Below are 7395 nucleotides of genomic sequence, written 5' to 3'. Positions count from 1 at the left end.
TTAAGGCCTCATGTTTGGCTTCAAGGCGAAGTTTTGGTTGTGATTTAAGAAGTAGTTTGGGGGGAAATGGAGGAATGGTAGTTTGGAATGGGGTAATATTCCATGGAGCGGAGAAGTGCCGCTGTTGCCTTACTTGACATAGATCATGTATCTGATTCATGCGGAGGTCGGTTCCAGTCTTTTCGATCCATCTGGAGGAGTGTTCACCAGTGCTGAGGAAAGTTTGGAGGGCTTCTGTGCAGGGGTTTGAATGAGCTTGCCTGAGCATATTAACCCCAATTAGGATATTTCTTTCAGTAACACGATCTCTGATGCTTGGAATATCAAGTTCTTTTTGCATATTTAAAATTTTGGCAGTACGAGGGCATCCTAGGATGATCCTCATTGCTTCGTTCTGCAGTTTTTCCAGTCCTCCAAGCTTCCAGTCAGACACAAGAGCAAGTAGTGGCGCAGCATAATCAACCAATGATCTAATATAAGCAAGTTACATCATTTTCACAATTTTAACATTAGCACCATACCTGGGGTGAAGCCCTGCCACAGCTCTAAGTGCTCTTAGTCGTTCTTTTTATTGGCGACAAAGTCTTGTTACAACAGGTCCAAGTAGTGGAACCTCAAAGCCTAGATACCTGTATCTGCTTACATATTCTAGAAGAGACCCATCATGCAATTGGATCTGACGAACTGTGCCTCTCTGTCGAGGAGGACGCCTATTGAGTATCTTTGTTTTATCAGTAGAGATTATCAACCCCAGGTCCTGACACGAGGCTAGTACATGATTAAGAATGTTTTGGGTGTTGGAGAATCCGGTGGTGTGAATCATTATATCATCAGCAAAACTAATCACATAATTATGGGGCTGACTAGGCATAGCATTAAGTAATGCATTAACTAGAATATTGAACAGTGTGGGACTGAGCACACCTCCCTGTGGGGTTCCTAATTCAAAGTCTTTAGTTACACTTCTATGTCCCTGGAACAGCACAGACGATTTTCTGTTGGACAGGTAGCCTTTAATCCAGCGGAGAAGCCATCCTCCAACATCCATTCTGGCAAGTTCACTAATTATTACATGTCGGTTGGCTACATCGAAAGCGGATTTAAGGTCAAGGAAGGTAGTGTAGGAGCTGTCAGTGTGCAGGGTGAGAAAGGTGGCTATGCAATGATGCACGCTCCTTCCATGCATGAAACCATGTAACCGGGGAGACAAAAATTGTTTGATTCTGTACATGAGACGATTAAGAATCATTCTCTCAAATGTTTTTTCACAAGCAGCTAGTAAGAGATATTATGCGAAATGCATTTTGTTGATTGGGCTTAGGAATTGGAATGATGAGGCTGTTGGTCCAAGATTGAGGGAGCTCCCCAGTTACATAGCTCATGTTATATAATTCAAGTAATGGATTACCTGGTATTCGACACAGCAATCTGAGTATGTTGTAAGTAATACCATCCTCACCAGGCGACGTACAGGAGAGAAGTGCTGCTCCTCCTGCCGCCCCGCCGGCTTTACCGCTTCCTCAGCCTCTTAATACACCTAAATAATTTAAGTATTGTCTGTTGACGTGTTTGTCAGTACAACAGCAGAATTGAGCTGCAGCTCCTGGTCCCCACCACCAGTTTGGTCACTAAATTATTTAAATCTTAATTTTTTTTTGTGGGGGGTTAATGCGAGGAATTGAAGTTACTCCCCTTCCTCTGATCAAACAATAACTCTCACACCAGGTGTTACATAACCCATAATGTCTATGTACCTGGAGTACCTGGAGAGAGTTCCGGGGGACAACTCCCCCGCGGCCCGGTCTGTGACCAGGCCTCCTGGTGGATCAGAGCCTGATCAACCAGGTTGTTACTGCTGGCTATGTAGGTCTTACCTATTTTTTTCCATTATTGAAAAATTAGTGAAGGTCTCTTGATCCATGTAAGTTGCTCCTTGTGATGCAGATATAGACTTCCATGTAAACAAATTGTTAGTTATCACGTTAATGTTAAAGAAAATATAGATAATTTTACTATCTTAAACATTAAGTTCGGAAAAATCACATGGTCTCATGGTGTTTCAACGAGGATGACCCGATGAATGGACACACCAAACCCAGTATTTTAAGCGGTGAGTTGCTCCTTCATCAGGGAGACGTATGCATCTTTTTCTCACCACCTGTATAGTAAGGGAGGTGGTCGATCCCCTCCAGAGACGACATCTTGTTACTGTGTATTTGGTGTATAGGACGGCAGTTCACTTACCACACCAAGCTCAGATGCCAGTATATTATTATGAACCCATCGTGTTCGTTTCATCTCAAACGGCAGGTCGACATAAAGAGGCCAGGTAAAGTGCCAGCATACTATCATGGACTCATTGTGTTCATTTCAAACAAACCACACGTCAAGAGCAAGAGGCCAGCTCAAATGCCAGCAAAATAATATGGACTCATCACGTTCTTTTCAACACAAACAGCATATTGAGAGCAAGAGGCCGGCTCAAATGCCAGCATATTACTATTGGCCCATCATCTGCCGGAGAAAAGTGGTGTATGCCGCTTCTCTTAGATGACATCTCCAGCAATCAAGGAGCTAAATACAGAAGGAGGAAACTTATTCTCAAACCAGAACACAGAGACAACTTTATTAACCACTTGGATCAATGGTATAAGAATTACGAGCCCATTGGCACACAAAAATTTAATGATGATTTAATTACCACTATTGAGAGTGTTCTCACAGATCAAGTGGGCAGGAATAGGAAACAAAGACCCTCCACTATAAATAACAATAAAAACCAATGTAAATACTATAATGATCCACAGCTACGCAATCTAACACATGCAGCTAGGAGGATTGGTAAAGCATACCGTGAATGTAGAACCCCAGACCTGCTAAGAATGTTCCAAGCTGCACTAACAAATGCAAGGAATAGAAAGGAAGAACTTAGGCAACAGGAATGGGAACAGTTTGTTAGTGGATTAAATAGGTCCACCCCTTTGAGTTTGGCTTGGAAAGGTATAAATAAAATAACCAGGAAAAAGACTGGCAATGTTGCTCATCCCTTTCCTCTTGAAAAAGCAAATGACCTCATAAATGACTGGTCCAAAACATCCAGGCATGAAAGCCTTCCATCTCATATTAGAAAAAATTTAGAGAGTACTTCTGAAGATTAGATTTTTAGATTTTGCCACCGAAGTGGCTAGTTTATTGTGCACCCCATATCCATATCCATATCCGCCTGTCACTTCTGAAGAAATGTTGAAACTGATTAATTTTATGAGCCAAAATATTGATGAGAGTGATTGCCTCTTTACCGAGTATGAATTAGATAATGCATTAACCAAAGGTCGATCAACTGCTCCTGGAGAGGATGGTATAACCTATGATATTCTCAGAACTCTAAGGCACGTGCCTGATAACCCTTTGTTGGCACTATATAATCTCAGTTACATTGAGGGCGTTCTTCCTACTTCCTGGACCAATAGTCTCATTGTGCCTATCCCTAAGCCCCAACAGCCTGATACATTTAGGCCGATCTCCTTAACTAGTTGTCTTTGTAAAACTTTTGAAAGAATGATGCTTAACAAACTGTACTACAGAATCAGACACCAACTTTCCCCCTACCTCTATGGGTTCATGAAAGGTAAAAGTGTGCAGAACTGTATTTCCACCTTTCTCACTGCACACACCTCTACTAGTTTTACCACTTTTCTTGATCTAAAATCTGCATTTGATATTGCGAACAGAACCGTTATACTACATGAACTAGCCAGAATGAATATTGGTGGTAGCTTACTCTGCTGGATAATAGGATACCTGTCAAATAGAGTATCCTCTGTCCTTTACCAAGGCTTCAGAAGTGATTCTAAAGAAATGTCTTTAGGTACACCGCAGGGAGGAGTTCTTAGTCCCATGCTATTTAATATTCTGATTAATGCTCTCCTAAATGCTCTACCTGCCTCACCTAAACATATAGCTATAAGCTATGCTGATGATATCATGATCCATACAACAGGGCATAAGAAGATGAATACCATTCTTAATGAAGTTCAAGCAATTTGTAATCGACTAGGCCTCACAATATCTTCCTCTAAAACAAAGATATTAACAAGCAAACGACATCCCCCACCCATCTATTTGCAGGGTGAAATCATTAGCTACGTTAAAACTTACAGATATCTTGGTGTAGATGTACCCTTTAACAAATCCACTATACCACAACTAAACAAGAAATGCAAAGCTAGGCTAAATGCTCTCAAAGCTGTTGCTGGCTACAATCCCAACTATGGTGCTAATGTGAGAATCGTGAGAATGATGTACATAGCCTATGTTAGGTCCTTAATTGATTATGCTGCTCCCATGTTGATATTAGCTAGAGAAAGTTCTCTCCGACCCTTGGAGTTAATGCAAAATGAAGCTCTCAGGATTATTCTTGGCTGTCCCGGATCTACAAAAGTTCTTAACATGAGGAAGGAGCTTGGTATTTCTAGTATCAGTGATAGGATTGTTGAAATTAACACTGTACTCGGTATTAGAATGTTGAGAAACGAACCAGACACTGTCACAGTGAATCTTACCAAGTGTCTAGAGGTAAATACACACAGATCTAAATGGATTGTGAAAACGTGCAATTGCATTAAGTTTTATAACCTACATGAACTGTATCACTGTAGGCAACAAGAGCATTTCACCCCTCCATGGAAGATGTGTTCATTTAATATCACATACCTACAAGTCCCTCCCAAGAAGCTCATTGCTAGTAATCCCTTCCTTAAATCTCTTGTTAGAGCAACTGCTCAAGAAGAAATTTCTCACCTAGCTGGTAGTAATAAGTTATCACAAGTTATATACACTGATGGATCTAAACAGGTGTCTTCTGGCAGGGCTGCATCTGCTCTTGTTGTCACCTCCCTAGTTAAGAACGATAATAAATGTGTTGAGTTAGGCATAAGAATTAACAACTGGGCGTCTACACTGCAAACTGAATTGTTTGCAATCCTAATGGCGCTAAAGCTAACCTATGACACTGAGCTTGACTCTATCATCATTACTGATTCTATGTCATCATTGAAGGCTCTTGACTTATATAATGACTCCAACAACATGCTCATTGGGGAAGCCAGGAATAGATACTCAAAAATTAGGGAAAAGGGAATTAATGTACAATTGCTATGGATCCCATCACACATTGGATTACTCCTTCATGATAAAGTTGATATGTTAGCCAAGAAGAGTATCGAGAAGGAGAATGTAGAATATAACTTTGGTATAACTGTGTCTAGCATTAGGAATAATATTAGGAGAGAAGTAAATAATGAAAATGATTGTTATAGGAATGCAGTTAGAAGCCTGAGTAGATCTATAACCCACTATGATAACATGAACGTAGATAAGTATGTTTATGGAGCAACTTGCAATGTGAACAGACTGTTAGTTGTTAGGTAAGACAGACTGACTGATGTTGTAGTGGCCAGGCTTAGGCTTGGTTACAAGTACTTCTTGCAGTTTGGGAGACACACAGATGATGATCAAACTAAATGTAAATTATGTGATCAGGCATATGGTCACTCTCTTGAACACTATGTGCTTAATTGTCCACTTATTGAGGAATACAGAGACAGACAGTATAATAACCTATGTGACATGTCAAGATATCTTATTAATGAAAATAAGATACCAGATATACTAAGCAAATTTCCTAAATTTGCTTGTAACAGATAAGTGAACTATAGATATGTAGATATAAATCCATATGTATTCCTGTTAACCCTTTGGGGCCTAGTTCCTAGGCCTTTTGTGTATCCACATGCTCTCGCGCTACCGTCCACAGGATGGATATGGGGTGCACAATAAACTAGCCACTTCGGTGGCAAAATTTAATCTAATCTTAGATGGCAATGACACCATGAGACTATGGGGTGTTTTCGACAGAGGCCTTAAGTTCGGGAAAAATAACATGGTCTCACGGTGTGTCAACAAGGATGGCCTGTTGGATGGACACACCAAACCCAGCATTTTAGCTGTGAGCTGCTGCTTTGTCAGGTAAGACGTATGCAAATTTTCCTCACTGCCTCTATAGTAAGGGAGGCGGTCGATCGCCTCCAGAGACGGAATTTTGTTACCGTGTCTGTGGTGCATAGGACGGCAGTTGACCAACCAGAGCAAGCAAGCGAAGCTCCTCTGGCGTTAGTCTTGACGGCCGTGCGAGCAGTTGAGCAGACGTCTAGGAGACTATCGTCACCCGTGGAAAAGTAGTGTGTTCCGTTTTCGTTCGACGGCGATGACACCAATAGATCATGGGGTGTTTTCGGCCGAGATGCCTCCGGCAGCGGCCTTAAGTTCGGAAAAATCACATGGTCTCAAAGTTTTTCAGCGAATATGGCCTGTTGAATGGATACACCAAACCCAGTATTTTTAGCGGTGATTTCTTCCTTCATCAGGCGAGATATATGCAGTTTTTTTCTCACCTGTATAGTTAGGGTGGTGGTCGATCGCCTCCAGAGACATCTTGTTACTGTGTCTGGTGTGTTGGACGGCAGTTCACCTACCAGACCAAACTCAAATGCCAGCATATTATTATGCACCCATCGTGTTCGTTTCAACACAAACGTCAGGCCGAGAGTATGAGGCCAGCTCAAATGAGGGTATATTATTATGGACCAATCGTGTTTGTGTCAGCACAAACGACACGTCGAAAGTAAAAGGCCAGCCCAAATGCTAGCATATTATTACGGACCCAGCATATTATTATGGACATATTGTGCTCGTTTCAAAACTAACAACACTTCCAGAGCATAAGACCAACTCAAATGCAAGCATATTATTATGGACCCATCATGTTCAAACACAAGCCACACGTCGAGAGCAAGAGGCCAGCTCAAGTGCCAGCAAATTATTATGGACCCATCGTGTTCGTTTCAACTCAAACGGCTCGAGGAGACCAAGAGGCCAGCTCAAACGCCAACAGATTACTATTCAATTCAATTCAATTCAATTCAAAGTTTATTCTCTATAAGGATTACAATGCTGAGTTTACAGAAATTTGGTTATTGTTTGGTTTAACATGTAGTAAAATTGAGATTACAGAGTGTACCACTAGAACGCTTAGCATGGCTAGGCATTTCGGGCATACTTAGTTTTATTCTTAAATGTAAAATATTACAAATTATGAGGTAAGTTGGTATTATGGCTAAGTGACTAAATACTATTTTGTGAGTTTAGCAGTGTGAATGCTTTTGTTTTGGCACAGTATATAGTTTCAGTATGGGACCATAGTCACCAGGTAAAAAGTGGTGTGTGCAATTTCTCTTAGATGGCAATGTTAAATTTCCTAAATTTGCTTGTAACAGATAAGTGAACTATAGATATGTAGATATAATTCCATATGTATTCCTGTTAACCCTTTGCGGC

This window comes from Cherax quadricarinatus, chromosome 72 (genome assembly GCF_038502225.1).
Source record: "Cherax quadricarinatus isolate ZL_2023a chromosome 72, ASM3850222v1, whole genome shotgun sequence".
Classification (NCBI taxonomy): Eukaryota; Metazoa; Arthropoda; class Malacostraca; order Decapoda; family Parastacidae; genus Cherax; species Cherax quadricarinatus.
Note: the sequence above shows the minus strand (reverse complement) of the source record.